The sequence below is a fragment of the Balaenoptera musculus genome, chromosome 5, assembly GCF_009873245.2.
Source record: "Balaenoptera musculus isolate JJ_BM4_2016_0621 chromosome 5, mBalMus1.pri.v3, whole genome shotgun sequence".
In the NCBI taxonomy this organism is placed as follows: Eukaryota; Metazoa; Chordata; class Mammalia; order Artiodactyla; family Balaenopteridae; genus Balaenoptera; species Balaenoptera musculus.
In genome coordinates this window covers 18,293,419-18,309,666 of record NC_045789.1, presented here as the reverse complement: position 1 = coordinate 18,309,666, position 16,248 = coordinate 18,293,419, and the positions used below count along the sequence as shown (strand labels likewise).

The window sequence follows — 16,248 nt, the reverse complement described above, 5'->3', positions numbered from 1 at the left end:
ACAGATAGCCAACAAACACATGAAAGAATGCTCAACATCATTAATCATTAGAGAAATGCAAATCAAAACTACAATGAGGTATCACCTCACACCAGTCGGAATGGCCATCATCAAAAAATCTACAAACAATAAATGCTGGAGAGGGTGTGGAGAAAAGGGAACCCTCTTGCACTGTTGGTGGGAATGTAAATTGATACAGCCACTATGGAGAACAGTATGGAGCTTCCTTAAAAAACTAAAAACAGAACTACCATACGACCCACCAATCCCACTACTGAGCATATACCCTGAGAAAACCATAATTCAAAAAGAGTCATATACCACAATGTTCATTGCAGCTCTATTTACAATAGCCAGGACATGGAAGCAACCTAAGTGTCCATCGACAGATGAATGGATAAAGAAGATGTGGCACATATATACAATGGAATATTACTCAGCCATAAAAAGAAACGAAATTGAGTTATTTGTAGTGAGGTGGATGGACCTAGAGTCTGTCATACAGAGTGAAGTAAGTCAGAAAGAGAAAAACAAATACCATGTGCTAACACATATATATGGAATCTAAAAAAAACAAAAAAACAAAAAAAACATTCTGAAGAACCTAGGGGCAGGACAGGAATAAAGATGCAGATGTAGAGAAGGGACTTGAGGACATGGGGAGGGGGAAGGGTAAGCTGGGATGAAGTGAGAGAGTGGCATGGACTTATATATGCTACGAAATGTAAAACAGATAGTGGGAACCAGCCACGTAGCACAGGGAGATCAGCTTGGTGCTTTGTGACCACCTAGAGGTATGGGATAGGGAGGGTGGGAGGGAGACTCAATAGGGAGGGGATATAGGGATATATGTATACGTATAGCTGATTCACTTTGTTATAAAGCAGAAACTAACACACCATTGTAAAGCAATTATACTCCAATAAAGATGTTTAAAAAAGAAAAAAAAAAAAGACTGAATAATGAAGAAACAGAAAGTCAGAATGGACCAATTACTGGTAAGGAGATTGACTCAGTAATCAAAAATTTCCAAGCATAGAAGAGTCCAGGACCAGATGGCTGCACTGGTGAATTCTACCAAACATTTAAAGAATTAGTATCAATCCTTGTCAAACTCTTCCAACAAATAAAAGAGGAGAGAACAATTCCAAACTCATTTTCCAAGGCCAACATTACCCTGATACCAAAACCAGATGAGGACACCTTGATGGTTGGAGGAAGTGGGTGAAGGTAGCCAAAACATACAGACTTCCAGTTTTAAGATAAATAAATTCTGGGGAAGTAATGTGCAGCATGGTGACTGCAGTTAACACTACTGTGTTGCTTATTTGAAAGTTGCTAAGAGAGTGGATCTTAAAAGTTCTTATCACAAGAAAAAAAAATTGTAACTATGTGAGGTGATGGATGTTAACTAAACTACTGTGGTGATCATTTCACTATATATACATGTACCAAATCATTATGTTGTGCACCTTAAATTAATACAATGTTATATGGCAGTTACACCTCACTAAAAATGGAAAGAAAAAGAATTTGCAAAGTAAATGTGACATTTACTTAACAATAATGCATACTTGTTATTGTTCTGAATGATAATTAGGAATCTGTGGTGAACAATTCTTTTAATGGTTGCAATTATATTACTGTTACAGTAGAGTCACACTGTTTTTCCCTCTTTTAAGAAATTAAATTTCTTGATTTTTTTCAACAAAAATGGTAAATATTAAAAGTCTATTCTGATTCTATAGGCAGTTTAACTTGATCACACTCATGCTGATTGATTTAAACATTTAAAAATCCTAGATCTTGAATTCCTACTTCACAGACTTATGGGGATTAAATGTTGTTCAAGTTTATGTTGTTGAAGATGAATTGTATTCCTCAAACCTCTCCCCCTATTATCCAGTCAAGGCTCAGGGCAGACAAGACCATTCCTCTTACCTGTACCCCCTGCCACAGACAACCTCATTACATGAAGAAAAGGAGCAGGATGAATAAAATGAATGATGGGCAAGGCCCAGGAAATAATGGATTCAGGTTTTTCATTCATTCCTTCTTTCACAAATATCTGGATGCCCTTCTTAAAGCATCTGAACAACATGTCTGTTCTCTCTTTCCTTAAGGGCTTGCCTGAGAGTATAAGGCAGCACAGATAGGGCTCTGAAGCAGTGGATAGATGCTCAGAGTTGGGAAATAAATCTTACTCATCTTTCCAGATAATGCAAGTGCTAGCTATTGTTTTCAGTTGCCAAGTACACCAGTCAGATTACAGGCCAACTCCCATCATACCTTCTAGTGGCAAAGCTCATTTTCCTGGGCATGTGGCTCAGACCAGGTCAGTCAGAATACTTCTTCCTCTGGTGAGGTAAGTCATCTGATCCAAGCCACAGTATTTCACCAGGATTGTTCTAGATGGAGATAGCAAGGAAGGCCTTACTTTTGAATACTAGAGTTAGAAGTTTGTGAAAATAGATGCCAGTGGTCTTATTGCTCGTCCTGTGGAGATAATGAAACCACAGAGAGACAGGAGAGTTACAGATGTAGTGAGATATGAGAGAGAGGCAGACAGAGAGAGACTAGGAGACACTGAGTGGTGTTTCCAGGTCTCAGGCTCTGAAAGCTGACGCTCCTCAGGGTGTTTGTTAGTCAAGGAAAATTTCTGGGCAGAGTAGGCTGTGTCCTCAGCTCTGTATCACACTTCACCATCTGGAGCTGAAAGCAGCACTGTTCATGCCCACGGCCTAGAATATGTCTTATATAAACAGTTCCTTCAACCTCTGACCTCCAGGTCCTTATCTTCTACCAGCAATGTCCTCAACTGACATGTCCCAAGAGAAGCAACTTTTTTCACGTATAAAGGAGTCTTAATCCCAAGGGAGACATTCACTCAAGGGAACCAAATCTGTTGAAATTCAACTCTTGTCTACCCAGTGAACAATCTTTTATATAATTAAACAAACCCTTCTTTTAAAAATTGTAGTCTTTGCTGTATATTTACATAACAAAAAATTCAAGAGGTTTAATCAGAACAAAGAGGCTGTTCATCCCAAATGTGGTTCCATGCTTTTGTGAAACAAACAAAACTATTGGCAGCTTTGAAATGGAAAATTTTTTCAGCTCCCTTACTCTTCTGAACCAAGGTGTCAAGATTCAGTACTAGTTTTAGCTCAAGGTACCCTGCAACTTTCTTCCTCCTAGTAGTCTGTGCAAGAAGCTTTTCGCAGCTTCTGCCCTACAAATTGGAATTTAATCCTTTGGATGGCAGGGCAGACAAGACCATTCCTCTTACCCGTACCCCCTGCCATAGACAACCTCACTACATGAAGAAAAGGAGATCTGAGAATTCACCAGTGCAGCCATCTGATCCTGGACTCTTCTTTGCTTGGAAATTTTTGATTACTGAGTCAATCTCCTTACCAGTAATTTCCATTTTGTTCCAGATGTCAGTCTAAAATTCCAGTGAAGATCATAAGCATCTGAGTGGGGTTGTTCTGTGAGTAGTTAGAAATGTAGGACTAAAACAAAGTGAAATGCCAAGGAAAGAAAAAGAAACCTAGGAGAAACTACTGTGGAGGTAATTAGTTGGAGTAATCTGTCATGTGATGGGTTCAGAGCACTGTGACTTTAAGGACACCTGTGGCACATTCTTCAGGGCAGGACTAGAAGCCTTCAAAAGAGACCAGGTTATGGACTTCCCTGGCAGTTCAGTGTTTAAGACTCTGAGCTTCTATTGCATGGGGCATGAGTTCGATCCCTGGTCGGGGAACTAAAACACCACACGCCAGTTCCCACATGCCGAGAGGTGCAAAAAAAAAAAAAGCAGGTGAGAGCACAGTGCAGTCCTCATAGCTCTGTCTGGGTGTAGTGCAAGCCCTCCTAATTTCTTGCCCTGCCTCTTCGGAAGACATTGTTGCCAATGTGGTAACAGCTGCAATCCTCATCAGTCTCTTTCATCCTAAGTTTTCACAATAGCTCTCTCTTCAGTCTTGATGCTTCTGCTGCTTGACTGGGTTCCTGACCTGGTCCCACTCCCCTTTCTGCTTCTGTTATTCGTATTAACAACATAAAGGGGATTTTGACCTTCTATGTGACATGAGATATGACACAAGACAGTTTGGGTATTATTTTTGTCCCTATGAAGAAAAGGGATGGGTATTTTGAAGAAAGACCCATAATTACCACAAGGAGGACTATGTTAGAAAAGCTGAGCTGCCACAAGGATGAGATTTCAACTGGAGAATGAGAACTAGTAACTGGGCTGGCCTCATTTTCCTCCATCACCATCCTGCTGTTTAGTAAGAGATGAGAAGCAGACACTGAGGAAGATTCAGGGTTTGGTGAGATAACGCAGGTCCACTGCAGGTTAGGAAAGTCTAGGGTATTGAACTTCTGCTAGAAATGGTTGTATTAAATATTATCATCTTGGAATCCTGGTGTTTCAGATATGATAGATTGGCTTACGTAATACGCATGCCACCCACTTCCCTGACTTTTTCTTAACTGACTCTATTACAGCAGCTGTAACCTAAAAACCCAATTTCCCAGCCTTTCTTGGAAACTGAAGTGCTATGCGACATGGTTCTGGCCCATGAGGTATAAGCAGATGTGATTTAGCACCACTATTTTCCCTCTCTTCTTTTTGCTTGGTTTTTGGTTTTGGAGGAATGGAGGCACTGATGTCATTTGGTACCACGAGGCAACAAGTAAGAGGACAAATGAGAGCATGACAAGGATGACAGATTAAAAAGGTACAAAGAGTCTGGGGGTCCCGTGGCATTGTTGAGCCATAACATTAGCGTGGAACTGCCTATCCCAGGACTTGTGTCAGTGAGAGAGTAAACTTCTACTCCTTTAAGCTAGTGCTTTGCATCCTTTTCCGTATCTTAGCACACAGGGAAATGATAATATTCATATTCCACGTGTAGGTAGATAGACAAAGCTGCTTAGGACTGGAGACAATCTCTCATACCTTAAATGCTCACTCTAAAGACTAAAGGATCACTATCTCAGCTTACTTTTAACCATTTGCAGCTCTCAGAGAATTCTGATTTAAGTCACTTTTAGTTAGGGTTTCTTTTCTCTGAAGCTGAACACATCTTCGATGCGCTAGATTCTGAAGAGAATCTTGGGAGGTAAGAAAGTAACTTTTAACCTGAGAAAAAGCGAATGACTTAGCTAACTGAAATTCATAATGAAGGTAAAAAGCAAGTTAGCCTCTGTAAGGTAAAAGGGAAAATGTGGCATGTAAAAAAGAAATTCTGTTGAAAAGGAGGGATTTCTGATTTAAAGAATCAGAGCGCTGCTCATTATGATGAAATCAAAGTAAAGGCTCTGCCTGGCTGATGGAATGGAGATGGAGGTCTACAGAATCAAGGGGGGAAAGAAAAGACTAAGGGAACTGGAGCTGTTAAATTACCTTAGGGTATAGAGGATACTGGAAGAAGGTACTGTTGTAGCCTGAAGGTATCCAAGGGGAAGGAAGAGGTCTCTGCTAGAGGAGAGCTGTGGTGCTGTGAACTGGGGAAGGGGAGTTTGACTGAGGATTTACATTTCACATGATGAGATTGGAAGGGAAGGTGTTCACTCTATTGTCTAGAAGTACCATTGGGAATCTAGGAGAATATCAATTCTGAGGGATGGACCATATATTTCTCCTTCTCTCAACCTTGCCATTCCCACACCTCCCCTTTGACCTTTTCCTGCTCCTCCTCTTCTGGCCAACTTTGGTCAGATTGCAGCACTGAAAATAAAATATATAGATGAGTATATTTTTCCAAACTTCCTTGCCTGATGACAAAGATTCTCTCCTTGACCAAACTCTACTCAGTTTCCGTAGAACTCTTTCTCAACTAGGCCTGACTAGGTGTTCCTTTCAGCATTTTCCAGTTTTATCAAGAATCCTGATAAGCCACTTTAACCCTCAATATGTAATTTGGTTCCTTATCTGCCACCATCCCCCAGGTGGTGTCTGATCACCCTGGCCTGCCTTCAGCAAGAATCCTGTTAGGTCAGTTTCGCCAGACTCCCCCCCTTACCCCTGATATTTCCTTTTAGTAATGACCACTCCCCACTCCCAGCTCTGCTCTGTGGCTAAAACTTCCCACTTGCCTCTGCTGTACTGGGAGTTGAGTCCAATCTCTCTCTCCCACTGCAAGATCTCACTGCAGTTTGTCCCTACATCCATTGCGATGGTCCCCCTTGAATAACATCTGCCTTACTTACCACCTTCAACAAGGGTCATGAATAATATTTTCTTTAACAATTTGAATAATATTTTTTCTCTAATGTTGATTAGGAGTTAACAACAATGAAATAATAATGGTTATTATTGTAGATAATATAGGTATTACAGACAATATACTGTTGAACACATACTAGATGTCTGATACCATTCAAAGTGCTACACAAATATTAACTCATTTAATTCTCATAAAAACCCAACCAACTTTGTGTTAAGGCAGCATTGAGCATCCTGATTTGGTGTGTGAAAGACAAAATGCACTAGACAATTAAGGAAATGATTTTATTTGCCTGACTGCAGTAAAGAGACTATTTAATGAGGAATGTCTCAAAGAAAAGGGAGAGGCCTGGGGTTTTATAGCGGCAGATAAACAAGGGTGCCATCTGCCATGTGGGGGTTATGGGGAATGACAGAGACATCTCGGAACATGTGAGGCCAGAGTTGTGCTTTGTAGTTAGCCATTTCCCAGAACATGAAAGGGTACACAGATTTCTCAACCACTGCTGCTCAAAACACAGGGTTCAAATAAAAGTTCAACACTGTCAGGTGAATGAAGAATGAGAGAAGCATCTGAATGTACCAAACAATTTAATGATAATTTTCAAACTCTACACCCCTAATTCAAACCCTTTAACATTAATTAAATGCAAAGCCTGTTATTCTACATGTTATCTAAAAATATCTACTGTTAAATTTAAGGAGAATGGAAAACAGGATTATCCTCAGTGCTACATCTTAAGAAAAGCCAACATGTGATAGACAACTGGAAGGTGGTTACTTATGATACAAAATGATGGCTTAAAGTTTTTAACAAACTTCCCAATGATTTATTTTTGGAAAGAGTATCAACAGTGAAAGGCCACCCAAGAACATAATAATACAAAAAATAAGATTGCCCTCTGGGAAAGCTACTCTTATGGCTTTTATAAAAAATAGGAACAGGTCTGTCTAGGTCATAGGTTACCTCCAGAACATCAAATAGTGCTTTGCATAGAGTGGGTCTCAAATATTTGCTTAAATTAGTGACTTTGTAGGAGTAAACTTGGAGACTTGTGTAGAACCACAGGATTAAAGACTTTGGGAATGCCTCAAACTCTAATCAAAACAACCTAGGTGCAATCTTGAGAGGCAAGTCTGGAATGTGATTAAAGTTAAATAAATAAAACCCTAAGTAGTGGTATATCTCATTTAGAAAAATGATGTAAATGTAGGGGTTCAAAACACACCACCCCCAAAAATACTAATTTGGCATATTAACTGTTTTGAGCTACAGACACTAGAAAAACAACAGATGAAGGAAAGGCACGCTGACCTCCCCTTTTCTTCCTGAAAACAGGAGAGAAAACTCCCTTACAAAAGATGTCCTCCTGCACCTGGAGGAAAAGAACATTCTTATCACCAGAGACAGGGAGTCAAGGTTGTGAAGAAACTGCACAAACAAACCTTGTTAAAATAACCCTTATCTTCCTTTAGTCTCCCCATGTATTTTAGGTACTTTTCCATAATTACTACAGTTTGTTCAATCTAGTATATAAGCACACAGGTCTAATCACTTTTTGGGTCTTCATTTTCCTGCGAAGACATCCGTGTACATGTGGAAATAAAATTTGTATGCTTTTCTCCTGTTAATCTGTCTATATCAATTTAATTCTCAGGTTCAGTCAGAGACCCTAAGAGGACAGAGGAAAAGTTTTGCCTCCCTTACATAAACAAAAAGGTAAATTCTGTTTGGGTTAGAGAATATGAAACCCCCAAATACCAAGTTGCTAACATCCATCCAAGCACTGTCAAGGCAGAGAATGTTCAGACTGATGAAAATGGCTGAGGTGACAGCTCCAAGCTTCTTTAACCTGATTTCCTTAACCAATATAATTGACGTCCCTATTCTAATCTCATGCTTCCTAAACAACACTGTAATTCAATTTGGCTTCCTGTGGCTGTCAGAGGAACAACTCTTGGATTTAGTACTAACCGTGGCAGAATTGAACTGTAACCATACATTTAGCTATTTCTTTACAGATACATCATTAACGGACTATTCTTCCTTGGAAACTAAGAGGCTGAGAAACACAAGCAGTATTATGGTTCGAATTATATTTTAGATAGAGTTTTCAGGCTGCAGTGTGAAGACTAGATTTAAGAACTGTAAGACTGGGATCAGGCTGACTAGTTAGAAGGGAGTTTCTGAGATTGTCCAGGTAGGAGATAATGAGGATCTGAATATGCAGCCAATACAGGAAACAGTTCTCTGCACCCTTACTGGTGCTGGTTATTAGTTTCTAAATCTGCTTATTTTATAGGTGAGTAATGTTACCTCATTGATGTTTGGATTTCAATGTCTTTTATTAATAATGAAGATAGAAATTTATCACTTGATTAATTCTTTTGTTTAACTACTGTTTAAATTTTAGAATTTCATTTTTCTTTTATAAAATGCTTCAGACCTTAAATGTACAAGAGATTCAAATTACCTAGAATTAACCAACGATGGTAATAGGGACATTTAATCACACAAAATCGAGTAACACCAATTGAAATGCAAAGCAATCCTATTTTACTTTAATGTAATGCATTAACTTTGGTCTGATCTTCAGCTTTGATTTACACAAAGTTGCCTGGGAGACGGAATTTACTGTCTTAGCATAGACCAAAGGATTTGTGCTGGAAAAGGAGTCCAAAAAATTAATTCTAAGAAACTGAGTAAGTTTATCCAGAATTCAAGCAGTCCCAAGGCTCAGGAAAATAATTTTTTAAGTAACGTTAGAAGAGCAATTCATAAGCAAACTCCCTTATAATATTTTTCTTCCTGATGTTTATTTATTGCAAAATAAGCAAAGATGATAGCAACAAAGGACTTTTTGTTGTTGTTGTTAAAAGAAAGTGAAATCATCCACAATGCCATCACCAAAACACGTCTTATTTTAATTTTTTTTATTCTTTAGTTTTTGTATCTATGTAGTAGTGTGAGTTTGATACCTCTATCTTGTTTGGGAATTCACTCAAAAGAATATCTTCCCTTTTAAATGGCAAAGCTACTGGGTTTTCTGCAGCAATAATAGCTAGACATAACTATTAGCAGTATCTAATAGTATTAGATACTATTGCAGTGATTGCTGAACAATTTCTTTCCATGGGCCAAAAATTCTTACAACTCAAACTCAAATTTGAAAGATGTGCAAATAGCATTTTAAAATCACTTTACAAATCATTTTGACTTAGTCATTTCCTTTTTTTCTGTTGTTCTCAAACAAACACTTGCTAGTATGAAAGTAATATGAAAGCACTGTAGTATTGTTAAAAGGATCCTGGGATCAGAACTGGGCTTTTATCTTAGCCCTGTAACTTATAAGTCACACATTTATCACAAATCTTTTTGAACTTTAGTTTTCTCTTCTGTAAATAAAAACTGTACATGATTCTTCTAAGGATTAGATAGTGCCAAATCACAGACTGCGCACTCAGTGAACAAGGTTATGGTTATCAAAGGGGGAAGGTCGGGGGGGAGGAATAAATCGGGAGTTCGGGATTGACATATACACACTACTATATTTAAAATAGATAACCAATAAAGACCTAATGCGTAGCACAGGGAACTCTACTCAATATTCTGCAATAACCTAAATGGGAAAAGAATTTGAGAAAGTATAGATACATGTATATGTATAACTGAATTACTTTGCTGCACACCTGAAACTAACACAACATTGCTAATCAACTATACTCCAATATAAAATAAAAATTAAAAAAAAATGATGCTCCTTTATATTGAATTATGAAGTGACCTAATGGGTGTGGTCAAAATATCAACGCAGAAAAATCTATGCTTACTTGAGCTTTCCTGAGAACATGTGAGGGTTTTTTGATGGATGGCTATAATCAATACCTGAAATACATGTGCCTTTTTTTCATCCAGCACTGCCTCCAACTCTTAAGACCGCTTGATTAACTTCAAAGACTGAAAAACAAAACAACAGTGTAAGCAATAACAATGTAAAATAAAATTCATATTTTATGACAAGACAAGAAAAATTTAAACGTAAAAATTTTCTCTGCTCTTTGGCCTCCTCTCCCCATTACTGTGCATTGTGTATCTATATTATGCATCAACCAAACCTCCCCCATCGGCAGAAATACCTGCTCAACCGAAAAGAGCAACATTCTCCTAGCATCAACAAGACAACTCCTTAAAAGATAATATTCCTTCTTGATCCTGTAAGGGGCCAAGATGACGCTTACACCTGGATTGCATAAACTGTCAGTAATACGTCATATAATGCACAGCCCTCTGTCTCAAAAAACTTATATAACTGTGCCTTGACTTCTAACGGGTAGAACAGTTCTCAGAGCTTTCTGAGATGCTCTTCCAGGGTTATAATCCTCAAACTTGGCTCGAATAAAAATTTCCATTTCTTTCTCAGATCTACTGATTAATTTTTCATCAACAACAAGCAATGGAGAATTTATGAAGTTACAAAATTTCTTTAAAGCTATGAATAACTGTACTTAAAATTCTAGCCAGAGCACTTAGGTAAGAAAAAGAAACAAAAGACATCCAAATTGGAAAGGAAGAAGTAAAACTATTTCTGTTCTCAGATGATATAATCTTATATACAGAAACTCTAAAGATTCCACAAAAAAAAACCCTGTTAGAACTAATAAATGAATTCAGCAAAGTAGCAGGGTACAATGTTAACACGCAAAAATAAGTTGCATTTCTATACACTAACAGTGAGCAATCTGAAAACTATGAAAACAATTCCATTTACAACAGCATTAAAAAGAATAAAATACTTAGGAATTAACTTAACCAAGAAGGTGAAAGATTTGTATAATGAAAACTATAAAATATTGAAAGAAATTAAAGAAGACAAAAATAAATGGAAACATATTCCATGTTCATGGATTGGAAGACGTATACCATTAAGATGTCAATACTACCAAAAGCAATCTACAGATTCAATGCATCCCTATCAAAATCCCAGCAATGTTTTTTTGTAGAAATAGAAAAATCTATGCTAAAATTCAAATAGAATCTCAAAGGATCCTAAATAACCAAAAGAATTTTGAAAAAGGAGAGCAAAGCTGGAGGACCTACATTTCCTAATTTCAAAACTTACTATAAAGAAACAGTAATCAAAACAGTGTGGTACTGGCATAAAGACAGACCTATGATCAGCAGAACATAATAGAGAGCCCAGAAATAAATTCTCTCATATATGGCCAACTGATTTTTGACCAGGGTGCTGAGACCATTCAGTGGGGAAGGACAGTCTTTCCAAAAAACCATGCTCGTAAAACTGGATATTCAAATACAAAAGAATGAAGTTGAACCCCTACCTAACATCATACACAAAAGTTAACTGAAAATGGATCAAAGATCTAAATGTAAGACCTAAAACTAAAAAACTCTTGGAAGAAAACATAGGGCAAAACCTTCATAACATTGGATTTGGCAATGATATCTTGGCTATGACAGCAAAGGCACAGAAAACAAAACAAAACAAAAATAGACAAACTGAACTTCATGAAAATTAAAAAACTGTGTGCATGAAAAGACAATATCAACATAGTAAAAAAGGTAACCCAGAGGATGAGAGAAAATGTTTGGAAATCATATATCTGATAAGGGACTAATATCTAGAACATACAGAGGACTCCTAAAACTCAATAATAGAAAAATAAGAAATGCAATTAAAATATGAGCAAAGGATTTGAATAGACATTTCTCCAAGGAAGATATACAAATGTCCAACAAGCATATGAAAAGATGCTCAGTATCACCAATCATTAGGGAAATGCAAATAAAAAGTACAATGAGAGGCCATCTCATATTATGATAGCTATTAATATGTGGAGATACTGGAATCCTTCCGCACTATTGGTGGGAAGGTAAAATCCTGTAGCCACTATGGAAACAGTATGATGGTTCCTCAAATAATTAAAAATAGAATTACTATGTGATCTAGCAATTCCACTTCTAGGTATATACCCAAAAGAATTGAAAGCAGAATTTTGAAGAGATATTTGTATTCCCATGTTCAGAGCAGCAGTACTCACAACAGCTAAAACATGGCAGCAGCCCAAGTGTTCACAAACTGATAAAGGGATAAGCAAAATGTGGTATACACATACAATAAAGTATTATTCAGACTTAAAAAGAAAATTCTGATATATGCTACAACATGGATGAACATTCAAGACATTATTCTAAGTAAAATAAGCCAGTCACAAAAAGACAATACCTATGATTCCATTTATATGAGGTACTTAGAGTAGTCAAAATCACAGAGACAGAAAGTAGCATGGTGGTTACCAGGGGCTGGGGGGGAAGAGGTGAATGAGGCGTTATTGTTTAATGGATACACAGTTTCATTTACAAGATGGTAAGAGTATGGAGATGGTGGTGATAGTTGCACAACGTTATCAATATACTTCATACCACTTAACTATACACTTAAAAATGGTTACAGTGGTAAATATTTTACGTATTTTACCATAATAATGAAAAAAAATATGAGTAATAACTATCCCTAAATGTCTCGAAGTCTTCTTGTTTGTGTCAATCCTTTGTTGTTTTCTGGCACCATGCCTTGCCTAGCACGCTGGGTACGACCTGAAGAAGCCACGTAGGCGTATGCTCCTTGCTGCTCATCTCATGGCGGGAAGGAGTAAAGACCATCCAACACTATTCGCAGAACTAGATTCTGGCAACTTGAGATGGATTCTGGTTCCCACTACTGCAAAAAAACAGTAGAATGTCTAGCCCCTTGTAGATACTGAGGGGCATCAGAATATACCACCCCAAAATATGCCTCTTTGGCATATGGATTATTTTGAGCTAAAGGCCACTGAGAACCAAAAGATGCAGGAAAAGCCCTATAAACAGGACACAAGTTTTCTTTTTGTAAAGGAAATTACATTTATAAAGGAAATTTTCCTTTGTAGAAATGTCTCCCCCTCTCCTACCAGAAGAGGAGGACTCTTAACACTCTTAGCGATGAAGAAAGCACCAACTCAAATTTGCATAACAAACCTTACCAAACAACCCTGTTACCATACTTTTCCCTGGTCACTTTTTTTTTTTTTTTAACATCTTTATTGGAGTATAATTGCTTTACATTGTTGTGTTAGTTGCTGCTGTATAACAAAGTGAATCAGTTATACATATATATATATCCACATATCCCCTCCCTCTTGCATCTCCCTCCCTCCCACCCTCCCTATCCCACCCCTCTAGGTGGTCACAAAGCACCGAGCTGATCTCCCTCTGCTATGCGGCTGCTTCCCACTAGCTATTTTACATTTGGTACTGTATATATGTCAATGCTACTCTCTCACTTCGTCCCAGCTTACCCTTACCCCTCCCTGTGTCCTTAAGTCCATTCTCTACATCTGCGTCTTTATTCCTGTCCAGCCCCTAGGTTCATCAGAACCATTCTTTTTTAGATTCCATATATATGTGTTAGCATACAGTATTTGTTTTTCTCTTTCTGACTTCACTCTGTATGACAGACTCTAGGTCCATCCACCTCACTACAAAGAACTCAGTTTCATTTCTTTTTATGGCTGAGTAATATTCCATTGTATATATGTGCCACATCTTCTTTATCCATTCCTCTGTTGATGGCAATCCTGGTCACTTTTATATAACTTGCCTCCCCTGCCCAAAAGCCCCCAAACCCCTTTTCCTTTGTTGGTCTTTAAACTCAAGTTCTAACCATCCATTTGTGTAACTTATCACTGAGTGCTCCCGTGTGGCTATGTGCAATGCACATGTTAATAACCTGCTTGTTTTTCTCTTGTTAATCTGTCTTTGGCCAGTCTAATTTGCAGGACCCCTACTGGTAACACTAAGATGGGTAGAGGAAGAGATTTTCCTTCACCTACAACATCTTCCTTTTCTCTCTGAGCACAAACCATGGATGTGCCCCTTCTCTACTTTGGTCCTGGTTCTTTGATTCTCATAGGTAGTATAACCTTGGCCAAATCACTTGCTACTTCTTTCCATTGCCTCCAGATCTTACCCTTCAATAGTAACAATGACATCAGTTATTCCTACTTGTAAGCCTGCTGTGAAAATCAGAAGTAAGAGATTTGATACTATTCCATGTGAAGGACCAAGTTGACAGAAATTCCTATGAGGTCCTGGGAAAGAGCATATTCTGCTTATAAGCTGGTGAATTTGTTGGAGTTTAGTTGTAATCCTGCCCTGGAGCAAGTGATGTTGAGAGTTTCTTTTTCATCACAATCTTACTGTGAGTCTTGACAAGAGTTTGGTAACCTGGTTGGGAAAACAAAACCTAGACAGAAATGAAACATTTATAGAATAGCAGCAAATTCTTCCATAAACCTGACAACTTTTTTTTTTCTCCCTGCATCAAGGCTCATATGTCATTGATCAATTAGAAGTCATCTCCTTTTCCTCTTAATTCCCATGGTACTCTATCTACAAGTCGAATTATAATAATTTCTGTGCATACATTTTCTCTGTTGGTTTTCCCAGCAGGACAAACACACTCATCGCTGGATTTGGGTGGGTTTGCCTGGGTTTGCACAGTTACTCTACTTCCACAGCCAAGCCACACCCACTTCCCTTTTTTGTTAATACATTCTTTCACTAGCTATGTTAATATATTCAATAAAGTACTTCAAATCTTGCAGACTTGACTTGGCAGGAATTCTGCCTTTTAGGTGACTTTGCCTATAAATCGATTATATGTTAAGTATATAGTGTAACTCTTTGAGGGCAATCTTTTTTATTCAATATCCACATTCTTGTGTGACCACCCAACTGTAGCACTCTGTACTGACAACTGTAGAAAGTAAATTAATGCTTTACTTAGAGCTGCATTTGAGGTTGGTGCTATATCCTGGACATCAATAGCTATTCTGATGGTGTGAGATGGTGTTTTAAGAAATCTCTTAAGTATTGTTCCTCCTTGCAATTATTTCACTTGAGCTTAGGTACCCTGCTGTTGTATTATTTCCATGTGCCCACATTTGCATATTTCCATTGTGGTAAACATCTGCATTCATGCTTATTTCCTTCCTTCCTGTCTCAGAAGATGAAGTGTCCCTCCCACTGTTCAACCCACAACAATCTGGCTTCTGCTTATCCCCCACCTCCTTCCCCCGACAACGGAAATTATCTTTACTGAAAGAAAAGAATGCATTAAAATTGCCAAATTCAGTGAATCCTTTTCAATATTTATCTTATTGAATCTCTTCTCTACTTCTGATTGCTGGGCAAGCACTTCTCAAAACTATCCTCTATGCTCTTGGCTTCCCTGACATTATTTATTCTGACTCTAATCAAATACGCCTAACCAATTTTATTACTTTCCTTCACAGGCTCCTCCTCTTTTGCCCACAGATCTTTAATCTTGGTTGTTTCTGAGGGTTCTTTCTGTCTTCAGGCACTGCTCTTCTCTCTTTGCCCTCTCATATTGGGTGACAATTAACATGGTTTTAATTACCTCTTATATGCTGACTTTTGAATCTCTCCTCAACCCTGATCTCTCATTATTTAAACTTATATAACTAACTAGTTACAAATTACTGAGTATTGGTCATGCTTTGGTATTTCGTACTATGAAAATAAAGCAACACTTTTGTCGACCAAACTTTAAATTCCTCAACCATAGATACTGGTATTAGGTAGAAATCTTTCATGTCATCACAGAGGTATATTCCGTATAATTTTCTGAAATTTTTACATTTCACTAGATTTGTGGATGAAAAAGGGGAGAAAATTCTTAAATGTGAAAGAAAAAATTATATAACTGCAGCTGGATATATGATATCTCTCACTGCAGTGTCTAGTGTTCTTTATCTAATGCTATGTTTCTAGCTGTAACTCTACTAGTTTTATATCAATAAATCAAAGTACTTTGTTTGTAAAAGAATCCTTGATTCAAACTGGTTTAAACAATACATACATTTGTTATCTCAAATATCAGTCATTCTGGAGGTAGAGTGGGCTCCAGGGCTAGTTTCTTCAGTAGCAA

General features: G+C 37.8%; 1 protein-coding gene across 1 annotated transcript in view; it reads right to left on the bottom strand.

The window, feature by feature from the left end:
• The window catches only part of RAP1GDS1 (Rap1 GTPase-GDP dissociation stimulator 1), a 306,019-nt gene that overhangs the window by 262,513 nt on the left and 27,258 nt on the right, over positions 1 to 16,248 (bottom strand). The window contains exon 2 of the mRNA XM_036852830.1: positions 10,125 to 10,196. The gene's annotated coding sequence lies outside the window, so the exon portion shown is untranslated. The remainder of the gene's footprint in view (positions 1 to 10,124; positions 10,197 to 16,248) is intronic.